At 38.4% G+C, this 13,213-nt stretch overlaps 1 protein-coding gene across 2 annotated transcripts in view; it reads left to right on the plus strand.

Annotated features, from left to right (window-relative positions):
* BMPR1B (bone morphogenetic protein receptor type 1B) overlaps positions 1-13,213 on the plus strand; it is a 393,880-nt gene that overhangs the window by 221,629 nt on the left and 159,038 nt on the right. For both annotated transcript variants that reach the window (XM_053609422.1, XM_053609511.1), the window contains one exon: positions 10,666-10,760. The gene's annotated coding sequence lies outside the window, so the exon portion shown is untranslated. The remainder of the gene's footprint in view (positions 1-10,665; positions 10,761-13,213) is intronic.

The following is a 13,213-nucleotide window of genomic DNA, read 5'->3' on the forward strand; positions in this document are numbered from 1 at the left end:
GAGTATGTAGTAATTAGAAATCGGGGAGAGGAGAAGGAGGAAACTCGTGTTTTTAGCTTGGATGAGTAAGTAACAGTATTGTCTTTGACCAGTGCTGGAAAAAGGTAGGTAAAAACTTTGAATTTGTGTGCGAGTGTGTGTGTGGCCATTATCAACAAAAATATATATGGCCCAAATGGGAAGACTTCATTCTGTCCTCCAGGAATTATTATTTTTACCACATGGGAAAATAATTTCTACTGAGATAGTTTCCTGGTGGTATTACTGACAAATATACTAGTAAAGGCCCAGGATTTAAAGTAGACAACCTGAATTCCGTTTCTATCTGTACTTCTTTCAGACTTTTGATGCTTTGGGCTATTCCCTTACAGGCTTTGAACTTCATTTTCCTCATGTGTAATGTAGGGATACTCATTGTTTATCCTGATGATCAAATGATACAACATATGAAAGAACACTGATTAAAAATATGAAGTAGTATATAAATGTGAGTTTTTACATTTGTACATACCATTAGGAGTTGGATAGTATGAGAGAAGGTTTTAGCCTGTCAACCTTAGCCCTAAGGACTGGCTTTGAAGGTCTTATACTTTAAGAATGTTCTTTCATATTCTCTATTGGTGTTAATTAAATATCAAGTATGATTAGCAGTTTGTTTTCCATACATAAGTATTTATACACAACAATTATTTTGATAGAATAATTTGATACAAATTGATTTTAAAACACAAAATTATAAGTAGGTTGATGACTAAATTGATGTGCTCTTTGTTAACATTACTTTTCTCTTTATTGGGTCACGGAAAAAGAAGTGTAAGGATGTTCTTTCTTCTTGCCTTTTTAGTTGATCTTAGCCAGAAGGCAGAGAAGAAATATTCTTACCTTTTCTACTTTTACCACCCATCTCTCCGTAGCCCAGTTCCAGTTCTGTTCTTGTTCAATATTGGTCTAATACCAGATTGAAGTAAATTCGAGGAGGGAAAAAGAATCAATGCATTCCTTACAGTTTTTAGCTGCTCCAGAGTAGTCTCTTGAAAATTTTCAAGAATCGAAAAGATTGCTTCCATCCATCTCAAAGTCTCATTTAATCAGCTTCTTGAAATGAATATTGTACATGACAACATTCAGATCCATCACAGTGCAGAAGTAAAAGTGAGATTTTTCATTTTTAGTCTTTTCTGCTTTGCATTATTCCTTAGTTTATTTTAGACATCACATTTCAAGAAAATTTCAGGCCCTGTCACTCAGGATAGTGAGTAGAAACGACCACATTTTATATGTGAACCAAACTGGAGTAATGGATGTTTCATTCATTTTTTTTTTAAACTTAGTTTGCTTTATTATTTTCTTTTTATTTCCTTTTCTATTTTTGAAATATATTTTGATTATAAAAATACGGCATTAAATGTGTGATGATATTCTTCATCTTTTTATCAGTACAATTTAAATCCTCCATATGAAAGAGTATTTATCATGGAACAGTGAAATAAAGCAGTGTTGTTTTTGTTTTACTTTCTATTCTGAATTATAAGACTTAATGTGCATTCCTGTTTTCACTGCCTAGTTTAATCATTCAGGGATATTTTTATGAGGTACTGACATATGATTAATAAATAGCAAAAAAGTCAGCTTGAATTTGGTAGATGAGCATTCTTGTGTAGTTGTGGTCTCATCCTCCCCCAGTGAGACCATGGAGCTGGGTTCTGTGGCCTTTTCTCTGGCTGAGATCTCCCCCTTGCCATCCTGTACAACTCACAGCAGCTTGTGTTAGGGACCTCCCCTCCCCCCACCGTCTCTCCTTGCAGCTGACATAAGCCTTTCCCGCGTGGGTGCTTTCAGGACCGCCTTTATGACACTCTCCTTCCTTGACACTTACGATTCTTGAGATTCCACTTCCACTGCCTACAGAATGTACTGCACTGTTTTCCAGAAATAAGTATTCCATTAAATTAATAACGTATTGCTAATAATGGATACATGCATGAATGATCAGATCCCAATGAATGAATCAGTTCTAAAAAAGAAATATTGAGAGCAGCTTCATCTTTATAATGAAAGAAAACATTTGTTTGAACTGTCTCATAATGATTTATCACCTGGATGGTAGAACTATTCAGAGATTAATGGCTTTGAAGTTCATATCTAGATTCTTGTCACACAAACCTGATTTCCATTTTCTTTTTTCTTGAGACAGAGTCTCACTCTGTTGGCTCTGGGTAGAGTGCTGTGGTGTCATAACTTGTAGGGGAAATTGAGACCTGACTCTTAGCATAAAATCACTTCCTGCTTGAGAGACCTGGAGAATCACGAGAATGGCATGTGAGTGGTGTGTGTGCAGATCAGAAATCTGGCCTCCAAGATAAAATGTGTATGTGAGGTGTGGCAGTAATAATTACGGTAAAGATTCTCTAGATTCCAAAGGTCTCTTGATGCTAGAGGCAGAGGTTGTGCTCAAGGTCTGTGGTTTTGCAAAAACAAATGTGGAGACCTTCTGTTTGAACTTCTCCATGTCCTCCCTAATCAGTGCTAATGTTGGACAAGCAGCTTTGTCTGCGTCTTCCCATTATATGATAATAAATATAATATGGACCTGAGGTTTGCTCGGGAGGGCTCCTCCCAGAGCTCTTAGTCCCCCGACACAGACTTTGTGTCAATCCTCTTCATACCTTATGCCAAGACCCCCTCAGTAGCTCACAGCAACCTCAAACTTTTGGACTCAAGAGATCTTCTTGCCTCATCCTCCCTGGGACGATAGGTGCTGGCCAATTTTTCTCTTTTCAGTAGAGACAGGGTCTCCCTCTTGCTCAGGCTGGTCTTGAACTCCTGAGCCCACGCCATCCACACGCCTCTGCCTTCCAGGGTGTTGGGATTACAGGCATGAGGCACTGAGCGCCTGGCCTTAATTTCCATTTGGGAGTAATAATAGAAAACTTTGATTTAGTGATTTAGTATATGATGATTTTAAGGACTTCAGACATTTTAAAAAGTAGAAAATGCTTGAAATTATATTGCAAATATTTATTTGTTATATTAAGAAATACTTCTTGAGATTATCTTTAAGGTTATATAAATATATGTGTAGCTGTAGAAGAAAAACCAAAATACTGATACATAGCTAGAAACTCATGTATTAAGATGAAGAGAAATTAGTGAAGTTTTAATATACAGGCAGTCTCCGAGTTACAAACACCCGACTATGTATGACTAACACTTACAAGTGGAGGCTATTACAGGTAATAGGTGAATGTACCTGTTTCAACTCACATGCAGATTGAATTAAAGAACAAACCTGCAGAACCCGGGGACTGCCTTCTAGGTCTAATCAGCAACAGCTGTAACATAAAAATAATGATATTCCTGATGCTTTTCATTCTGCATTATTATTTTATTAAACACATTGAGCTTTATTATTAGTTCAGGTGATGTGTGTTTTATGCACTGTGAATTTCAGGATCATTTTTATTCATAAATGATAGTGTTTTTCAGTTTGGTATTTTGTGGGGTGTCAAACAAAAGTTTAAAAGGACACACGCTCTTTGCCATGGTTGCCCCGTTTAGTATATCCCTTCTTCTGAATTTACGTACAACATTGTTTGCGTTGAAAAGAACAAATGACCTATTTATTAATAGTGTAGTTACTTAGTTCTGAAACTAATGATGGATCCGTGCCTGCGATAAAGTGGCAGCGGTAAAGGTTAGTAGACTTATGTATGATTTTCCTGAGGGGTCCCAGGAGCCCAAATTATTTATTACTTGAGAACAAAGAACCTCAGAGTTAAGGTAAGTGACTCTGTATAAGATATGATTAATAGTAGGTCCCCACAGGGGAAAAAAAGAGGAGGGAAACAGTTCATAGTTTACTTCTAACTAGGCGCCTTGTGGAGTCAGTTTTCTTTTTCTCCTTAGTCATTTACACTGTAAGTCATCTATTCCCTCAGGTAAAAAACAAGGATAAGCTTGGATTACTAATATTTTGCTTGTACCCATTTGCCCCTGAGGAATGGCTCATTCTTCAGAGTCTTAAATAAATTTGTACTATTCACATCTGATTAACTTTGTCAACAACATATTTTCAAATCATTTACTCCTTAGCTTCTTGCTTTTTTTAACTCTAACTTCAGAGAAGCCTTAAAGCATTCATATAGCTAGACTACAATTCCAGTTTTCTGACATTAATCTGATAGAGTATTTTATTATTACCATACTAAAAATACTGATGCAGATATTCATCATAGTAATGAATAGAGGATTAGCACATTTTCTCTGTAACTGTATTTTTTTCCCAAAGCTTCCTTTCCTTACTAAAATTTCAGTTGAAACAGTGTAAGAATTCAAATTTAGTTAGCTTAAAAGCTGAAATAGGGCGGCGCCTGTGGCTCAGTGGGGAGGGTGCCGGCCCCATATACTGAGAGTGGTGGGTTCAAACCCGCCCTGGCCAAACTGCAACAAAAAAATAGCCGGGTGTTGTGGTGGGTGCCTGTAGTCCCAGCTCCTCGGGAGGCTGAGGCAAGACAATCACTTAGTTAAGCCCAGGAGTTGGAGGTTGCTGTGAGCTGTGTGATGCCACGGCACTCTACCGAGGGCGATAAAGTCAGATTCTGTCTCTACCAAAAAAATAAAATAAAATAAAAAATAATAATAAAATAAATAAATAAAAATAAAAGCTGAAATAGTATACCGGTCAAATATTTCTCATTCCTTAATCTTTCATTTGTTTATTATTTTACTTATTTGTTCAGTTAAAAAGTGAGTAGGCTGTGTTTATGCCAGGTAAAACTTTGTTGGCTCCTCAAAAATGTATTTTAAGCTTTATTTAGTCCTAGAGTTTTCTGAAATTATATTTACCGGAAGTCAAGAGTAAAATGCCAAAGGGCTGGGCAGCACCCATAGCTCAGTGGGTAGGGTGCAGGCCATATACACCAAGGCTGGAGTGTTCCAACTCAGCCCGGGCCAGCTAAACAACAATGACAACTACAACAACAACAACAAAAATAGCCAGGTATTGTGGCGGGCACCTGTAGTCCCAGCTACTTTGGAGTCTGAGGCAAGAGAATTACTTAAGCCCAAGAGTTTCAGGTTGCTGTGAGCTGTGACGCCACAGCACTCTACCCAGGGCCCCATAGTGAGACTCTGTCTCAAAAAAAAAAGAAGCCAAATGGGTACATGAAGAAACAGTCAACATCGTTAGTCATTAGGAGAATGCAAATTAAAACCACAACAAAATTCTACTTCTTATTCACAGTATAGCTATAAAAAAAGAGAACTACAAGTGTTTGTAAGGCTGCAGAGAAATTAGAATCCTCCTACATTTGCTGGTGGGATGTAAAATGGCACACCTGTTTTGGGAAACAGTTTGAAAGTTCTTTATTATGTTAACCTAAAATTACCATATCACTTAGCAATTTTACTCCTTGGTATTTACTCAAGAGTAATGAATACAAGTTCAAGCAAAAATATGTATATGATTGTCCATAGCAGCATTATTCCAAATGGCCAAAAAATGGAAACCAACCCAGATATCCATTAGCTAATGAATGGATAACTAAAGTTGGTATATCCATATAGCAAAATAGTATTTGAGAATAAAATAAAATGAAGTCTTGATTCCCAGTGGGGTAGGTATTAATATTAAACCTGTTTTACTGATGAGGAAACTAAGGTGCATGTGTAACTTGCACTGTTCCTGGAGAAAGAAGAAAGCTCAGGTCAGTTTGACTTGTGAGCACTCCCTTAGCTCTACCCTGGAATGAGTTCTGTTGCTTTGCTTGCTGTTTTTTTCTTTGTCTTTTCCTCCTGGACACACCTTTTGAGAGAGAAAGATTTAATTCCTGTCTCACTTTCCTTGCTTATCTCCTCCCAGCAGCTTGCTTTCTTTTTTAATAACTGCTATGTTGAAAAATAATTTTATATACCTGAAAATTTACCCTTTTCCGTTGTACACTTCGGTGGTTTTGAGTGTTGTGATACTTTCGCGTGTTGTATGGAAGGGGCTGCTTTCAGCTGCTTTCACGCTTGATCTCACCAGGGCACAGGGCATTGCTGACAGCTCCCTTCTTACACTCCGTCCTCATTTACCCTTTTCTTATTCTCCTTACCTCATGGTTGTTTTACAGTCTTTCAGGGCTTCTCTTGCGCCTACCTATTAAATGCTGAGTTTGGTTTACTTCTCGTTATACAGGCTACTGATGAGAAATCTCATGTCAGAACCACCTATGGTAGTGTATGGTTCACAAATGTGTATTTCAGTCATTTATCCAACACATATTTATTGTGCATTTACTGTGAGCAAGGTTCAGTTTCTTTGAAATCTTTGCTGTTATTAAACCTACGTTCTCTTGGGAAGAGACAAGCGATACATAATGACGGAGGTTTGCAGTTTTAAATGATGTGATAGTACTGGGCTTTGCTGAGAAGGTGCCATTCGAACAGAGACTTGGAAGAGGTGAACAGTTAACCAAGCAGCTGTCCCAGGAGGGAGAGACCCACAAATAGAAGGACACCAAGGGCAGACCAGGCAGGCACATTGAAGGAACAGTAGGAGGATAAGTGGGCTGGAGCTGAAAAATGGGGGAGAGGGAGGGCTCTAGTGTGTGCTGTCAGAGACATAAGGAGGGAGCAGGTCAGGTGGGGCTTTATGGACCATTATAGGGACTTTGGCCTTTACTATGAGTAAAATAGGGAAGCATTGTGGGGTCTGATTGGAATTCGAGTGATGTTTTCAAGGGACTGCTTTGGCGTCTGTGATGAGAAAAGACTACATGGTGAAGCCGGAAAACAAGAATGGAAGACTGTGGAGTTGATGCCATCTTTGTCTCTTCTCTATGTTTAAATGCCCACTGAACATCCTGTTGTAAAGTTGCTCACTCCCGTAACCTCTGCATTGGCAGAGACCCATTCATCCAAAGAGGAGTCACCCTTTCCTCTGCATGTGTTCCCCACCCTTTCCTTTCAATCGAATTGAACAAAAAAGTCTATGTTCTTCTTAATAACATCTATCAGTTACTTTAATTTCATCTGCTTATTTTCTTAATCTTATTTTCCTGCTACTCCTTAATGTTCAATATTAAAATTCTAGCAATTCCTTAGAAGAAATGCAGGCTAAGGCTCTTGAACCCCTTCTGACTTTGTGAAGACACAGCTCAGTCCACTTCCTGGCCTGAGCAGCCTCTGCACTTATTTAAATGACTGATACAAAGTCACCATGTGATGCAGTCCAGCTAAATTTGGGTGGAATCCCAGTTCTGTAATTTATTAGTTATATGGCTTTAGACAAGCTATTTAATAACTATAAACTTCATTTTCTTTGTCTTAAAAAAGCCAAACCATAACCATGTGTCTGGGTTGTTTTTAGTGATAGAAATAATATTTCTAAAGCCTGGCTAAAGTGATCAGACAGTAATTACTTGATGAATAATAATATTCCCTCCAGACCACATGCTTCAGGAAGACTGGGGAGCAGACTGAAGGCTGTCGTTTACGTTGCTCATGAGGGTTTACTCTGGGCGTGTGCGGTTCTATGGGCTTTGTCAAATGTATAATGTCATGCACCTGCCATTATATTACTCACACAGAGGAGTGTCACTGCCCCCCAAATCCCCCGTGGTTCACCCATTCCTTCCACCCTGCAGACTTCTAGCAGCCACAGTTCATTTTTCTGTCTTCTGTTGTGTTCCTTTTTCTAGAATGTCATATATGTGGAATCTTGGGTATATGGACTTTTCAGACTGGTTTCTTTCACTTAGCCATTGAATAGATAGTTTTTATTAAGTCAGTGTCCAGATTCTCAACTCTGGTATAAACTCTTTATTAATATTGATCTGGCCAAGAGCAATGCTTTGTTCACAACACTCTTTCTCTTTTAGAAGAGAAAAGCACAGCCTTATTCAGCCCAAATGTTATTATGAAGCATTGTCTTGGGTCGTAGACAATTTAACAATTAAAAATCTAATGCATTCAATTTTTATTGCAGAGAAGTATGACAAGGTAAACAACTAAAGACTTCTAATTATAAAACATATTGCATAAGAATTCTATGAAGAGTGAGACAGTAATAAAGATCAAGAAATAGTAATATACAAATTTCAGTTGTTCACAGAAGTGTTTGTGTGTAATTTAAATAATAGTTGTATTAAATTACTATAGATTAAGATTCTATTGAGTATATTTAAAATAATTTATATGACTTATTTTAAAATGTCAGTATTTCCAGTAGTGTAGAAATTTAATTTTTGTTGTTGTTGTAGCAGTTTTTGGTCAGGGCTGAGTTTGAACCCACCACCTCGAGTATATGGGGCCAGCACCCTACTCCTTGAACCAAGGTGCCACCCAATTTAATTTTTTTTTTTTTTTGAGACAAAGACCCACTCTGTTGCCCAGGCTAGAATGTGAGGGCATCCGCCTAGCTCACAGCAACTTTGAACTGCTGATCTCACAAGGATCCTGCTGCCTCAGCCTCCTAAGTAGCTAGGACTATAGGTACCTGCCAGCATGCATAGCTAAATTTTCTATTTTTAGTAGAGACTGGATCTTGCTCTTGCTGAGGATGGTCTTGAACTCCTGAACTCAAAGGCTCATCCCACCTTGGCCTCCCAGACGGCTAGCATCATAGGCATGAGCCATGAGACCCAGCCTAGAAATTTAATTCTTTGCATGTACCAATACATATTTTATCATAGGTAAAAAAAATTGTAGATTTAATTTGATAATGTGTGAGTGATTACATAGCTTTTCAAATTTCTCTTAAGAGTCTGTGAACAAAAGCAGTTGAAGACTGGTAGCTTATCCTACTCTATAAAACCCAACCTTGTTAAACTGGTTTATAAAATCCCTCTTCACCTTCCTCCTGCTAGTCTCTCGTTGTTTCAACTACTTTCTGCCTTGTACTTTGTGCTCCTGCAAGAAAGAGCTGCAGGTATTTGAAGTTCCATGTGTGTTGCATACTATACGCATTTTGCTTTTCCCTGCCTTTATCTGGTGTTCCTCTTCTCTTTGCCTCACTGCCTTTTGTTCATTCTTTAAGATCCTAAAGTCTTGAGTGAGGAATGACCCAGTTTGCCTCCCTTTATCCGGGCTCAGATGCTCCTTTTCCCAGCTCCCTTAAGTACAGTCTTCCAGGGTCCATTGCTGTACGTAATACACTGTTTTTGTGATTAACTTTCCCCCCTGGAATTAGAGTGTATGATCTTTGAGAATAGAAACTGTGTTTTATCCTTCCCTCCTTGGCACCTAGCTATATGCCTCTCTTGGCAATTTGTTAACTTACTGGACAGATATCAATTATTGAGTTAAGCAAGGCAAAAATGTCTTTCAGTTGTTTGAAAGTTAATTCTTATATTTTCCTTTTAGACAATTCTAAAAGGCTACTTTTGTTTTATGCTTGTTATTTTTCTGGCTCTAAGTATTTCTGCTTACTGGTAAGGGTTTCAGTAAGCTTTCACATGAAGATGAGCCTAAAAATGAGTTTGGAAACCATTGTTCCCACAAAAGGAGCGCAGCAACTGTGAAGGGTAAGCCAAGGACTCTGGTTTTGGCTCTATCGTAAAGTTGCTGTGCGACTCCAGGCAAAGAACAGCCGGCCTGGGGTTGATTTTTGTTATCCGTAAAATGAGTGAAATGACCAGATTATTTCCAAAGATTCCTTCACCCTTGATTTAATCAAGGGAGGAGATTTTAGTAAAGCAAACAAATGGTTATCCTAGTCAAGAAAAAGCCAGAATGTAGGCTTGGTGTCTTTTCTAATCATTCATACTGTGTGTCACAGGCAGTACACGCAGGCATTCAGGCTCGACTGGATCACCTGCAAACTGTATACTGTTATGTCATGGCTTAGATTTTCCCTTAATCCAATGAAATAAAGTAAAATAATCCAAATTGCCATGATTGTAAATGTAGAAGTTAATATAGTCCATTAAGTCATATAATTTTTAGATTATATTTTAGTTTATTTCATAAAATACACAGTTCATTTGATTAATGTTATGCTTCCCAAGGCATTTCTGTCATTCTGGAAGTGAACTTATGTCAAAACATTTTTTGTGTGTGACCAATTCCTCAGTCACTACAGCCTTCCTTAATAAGAAGCAATAAAAACAATTATGAAAGAGCTTTCTTATGTCTTTGGGTCATTCACAATATGTGGTAATGAAGTTTATAAAGCTTGATGGACTGACATTTAGGTATAAATGACTTTTACAAGGGGCTTGAGATTGGGTTGTTTAGCCAAAACAAAGGCAGTATTTCCTTTCTTGTCTTCCATTCCACCCACCCCCGCCTTTCTCCACCTGCTTGAGGAAAACCGTATTTCTTCAGACAAACCTCATAATTGCCCTTCTGTGCCTGATTTGGGCCTCAGGAAAGGCCCATAGCATCTGTAAAGCTGGCAGCAAAATGGTATTTCCAGGCAGGCACAGGGTTGCTGGGTAGGGAGCCAATCCACAGCTTCGTCCGAGCAGCTGAGAACTTTGCCGAGTATTACCCCGGTGCTCAGTCACACAGACCTGAGCCAGAAAAGCGCGGAGCAAGTGTCAGTGTCAGTATTTATAGACCACGACGTAGCCTCCTCGTCCAGAGAGAAAACGGGAGAGAAACACGCACACAAAGGGCAAGCACAGAAAGACTGTAGTGGAGGGGACTTTAATTTCCAATTTTATTGTTTTTCACTGTCAGGTTCAAACTTCTGCTGAATCATAAGCATTTGGCGCTGAGCTATGACAAGAGAGGAAACAAAAAGTTAAACGAGCCAGCCTGCCGTAAGCGAGAAGGTAAGTCATTAGCCGGGCTGGTTTGCTTTTCCTCGTAACCCCAGCTCCCTGTTGGGTGCTGTGCGTCAGCAAGCAGAGGGCTGGGTGGCGTGTGGAGCTGCCTGGGAGGGGCTGCCGGCCACTCACCAGCCTTGCAGGGGGCAGTGCAGTCCTGTCCACTGCTGCCCAGAGTGCTGCACGCATGCCTGAGACGCCTCGTGCGTGGGGTGGGAAAGCTCTCACACACGAATTTCATGCGGTGTCCCATCCATAGGTTTCTGTCTCTTCCCCCTGTCAAACTCCAGGCCTTCTGATGGGCGAGTTCCTATTTACTTTGGTATCCATATGGAAACATCATTATCTGTGAAGTGCATAGCAGTGAATGGTCTAGAAATGGAAGGCAGGGGAGAAATTCGGATGAACACATGAAGATGTAGTAGACGGTGTGGTGTCAACGTGTGTAAGCTGAGTGTGGCCAACAGGGGGCTCTTTAAAATAATGTGATAGAGCAATAAAGTGAAATCCTCACTACCTGTGGCCATAGAGGGGAACCAGCAGTGATGAGAACCCAAGGACCAAAACCAAGAGGCAAAAACTTCAGCCCTGAGAAGCCCTCTGCTTGTCTGAGTGCCTTGCTGTTGGTTCCTTAGAAACTGTGACTCTGTCCTAAGCATTAGACTAAAGCAGACATCTAGTGCTGCACATTAATGGTTTGTCTTTTTCCTGTTACCACATTTAACACTTTAAACATAGTTCATAGAGCTATAGGAGAGTCATTTGTCATTATCGTTTTCCATATCCCACATTATGACTAACAACAATGGTGCTGAGGGAGAGGATGGAAATCGTTTCCTATGTATTTTCTCATTTAGAACACTCATGAAATTTACGTACGTTTATAATAAACAATTGATTAGAAAGTAAATGTGTTGCTTCACTAGAACTGCAGTATTAACCAGGTGAAATTCACTGACATACTGAGTTTCCTCGATTGTTTTTCAGATTATTAGAACTATCAGTGTTAGCATGATTTTGAAAATTTTAGGTGAGGTTATAGATGGTGATTTTGGTTCCAGAGGGTTTTGGGTACTATGTATTTAAGTTAAAAATAAAAATAACTTAATGTTGCCATAGAGTGTGAACTACAGGCCAATAGAGATATAAGGAAAAACTAATACTCTGGCACAGATTTTGTGTTTGGGCTAATATGCAGGAAACAACAGCTCATTCTAAAATGGGATAAACCAGACCTAAAACAGCAGGTAAAACAGGTCTCAATGAAAAGTATGTATCTTAAAACATGGCTAGTAGTTATGTAGTATCGCTTTTGTTACATGCTTGTCTAACTTTCAAAATGATGCAAAATATTCCAAAATTAATTTTATTCAGAAATGCTTTAAGGCCAATCTAATTGATATCTAAGTATAAACTCTATCTTAACATGTTTGTTTTCTCCTCTGAATCAAGCTTTTTCTTTATACTTTTTTCAAATTTTGTCCATTATTTTATTACTGAGATTGTTAGATTTTTGACAACAATATGTTTATTTTGAAAATATAACTATGGTTAATCTAGTTCCTAACTAAAGAAGCTGACTGGCTAAGTTAATCAATACGTTTTTCTTAGCTCCTGTCTTTGGAAAATGTCTCATAAGCAAGGCTATAATTTCAGCTCTTTATTTGATACTTTTTTTCTGATTGGTTTTTTTACATACATTCATTCATGATATTGCTTTTGTACCCTTTTTTATTGTTTTATTTTAGTTCCTTCTGATGTCTTGTTTCTGATGTACCCTGTTGAAATTTTGAGCAGAAAACAGGGCAAATAAATAACTGCAATAAAAAAGAAACTAAAGAATATTTTCATTATTCAAGAGAAGAAATAGAAAATCGTGATATTGGCCGATAATGTGTAAAATGGGATGCATTTTGGTCAAAGGCTGGTTTAGTGTTTTAAAACTTAAAATACATTCTCAATATTATTTTTGGCTTTATTATCAATTCTGATATTGCCTATTCATCACATTTATAAATAACATTTTATATGCCAGCGTGTTATGAGAAAACAATGTAGGACCTTTTGTATTATATGTTAATCCATTGAAACAAGATGAGTGACTTTAACTTGAAATATTAATATTAGCCTCCTAATGGGTCTCACTTCCCTGGTCTCATTTGCTCTGCTACTGGTCCATCTGCTACACTGCCCTTAAAGGGACCAGCCTCCCAACCTCATGAAACTCTCCCATCCTGGCACTCTGTTGCTCATAGATAAAGGTCAGACTTCTTGGTACTATGTGTCTCTTTTTGATAGAAGCTTCATTTTTTTCTGTATTCACCTTTAACCATTTCCTCTGGGGAAGCTCTCTCTCTCGTTTACCCATGAGGGTATTTCCCTTTTTCAGTATTTTATGCTCCGACAACATTTAACATCTTGTATCTCTCAAAACAATCCACCCTCTATTGCTTCTTTGT

The sequence above is a fragment of the Nycticebus coucang genome, chromosome 1 (assembly GCF_027406575.1).
Source record: "Nycticebus coucang isolate mNycCou1 chromosome 1, mNycCou1.pri, whole genome shotgun sequence".
In the NCBI taxonomy this organism is placed as follows: Eukaryota; Metazoa; Chordata; class Mammalia; order Primates; family Lorisidae; genus Nycticebus; species Nycticebus coucang.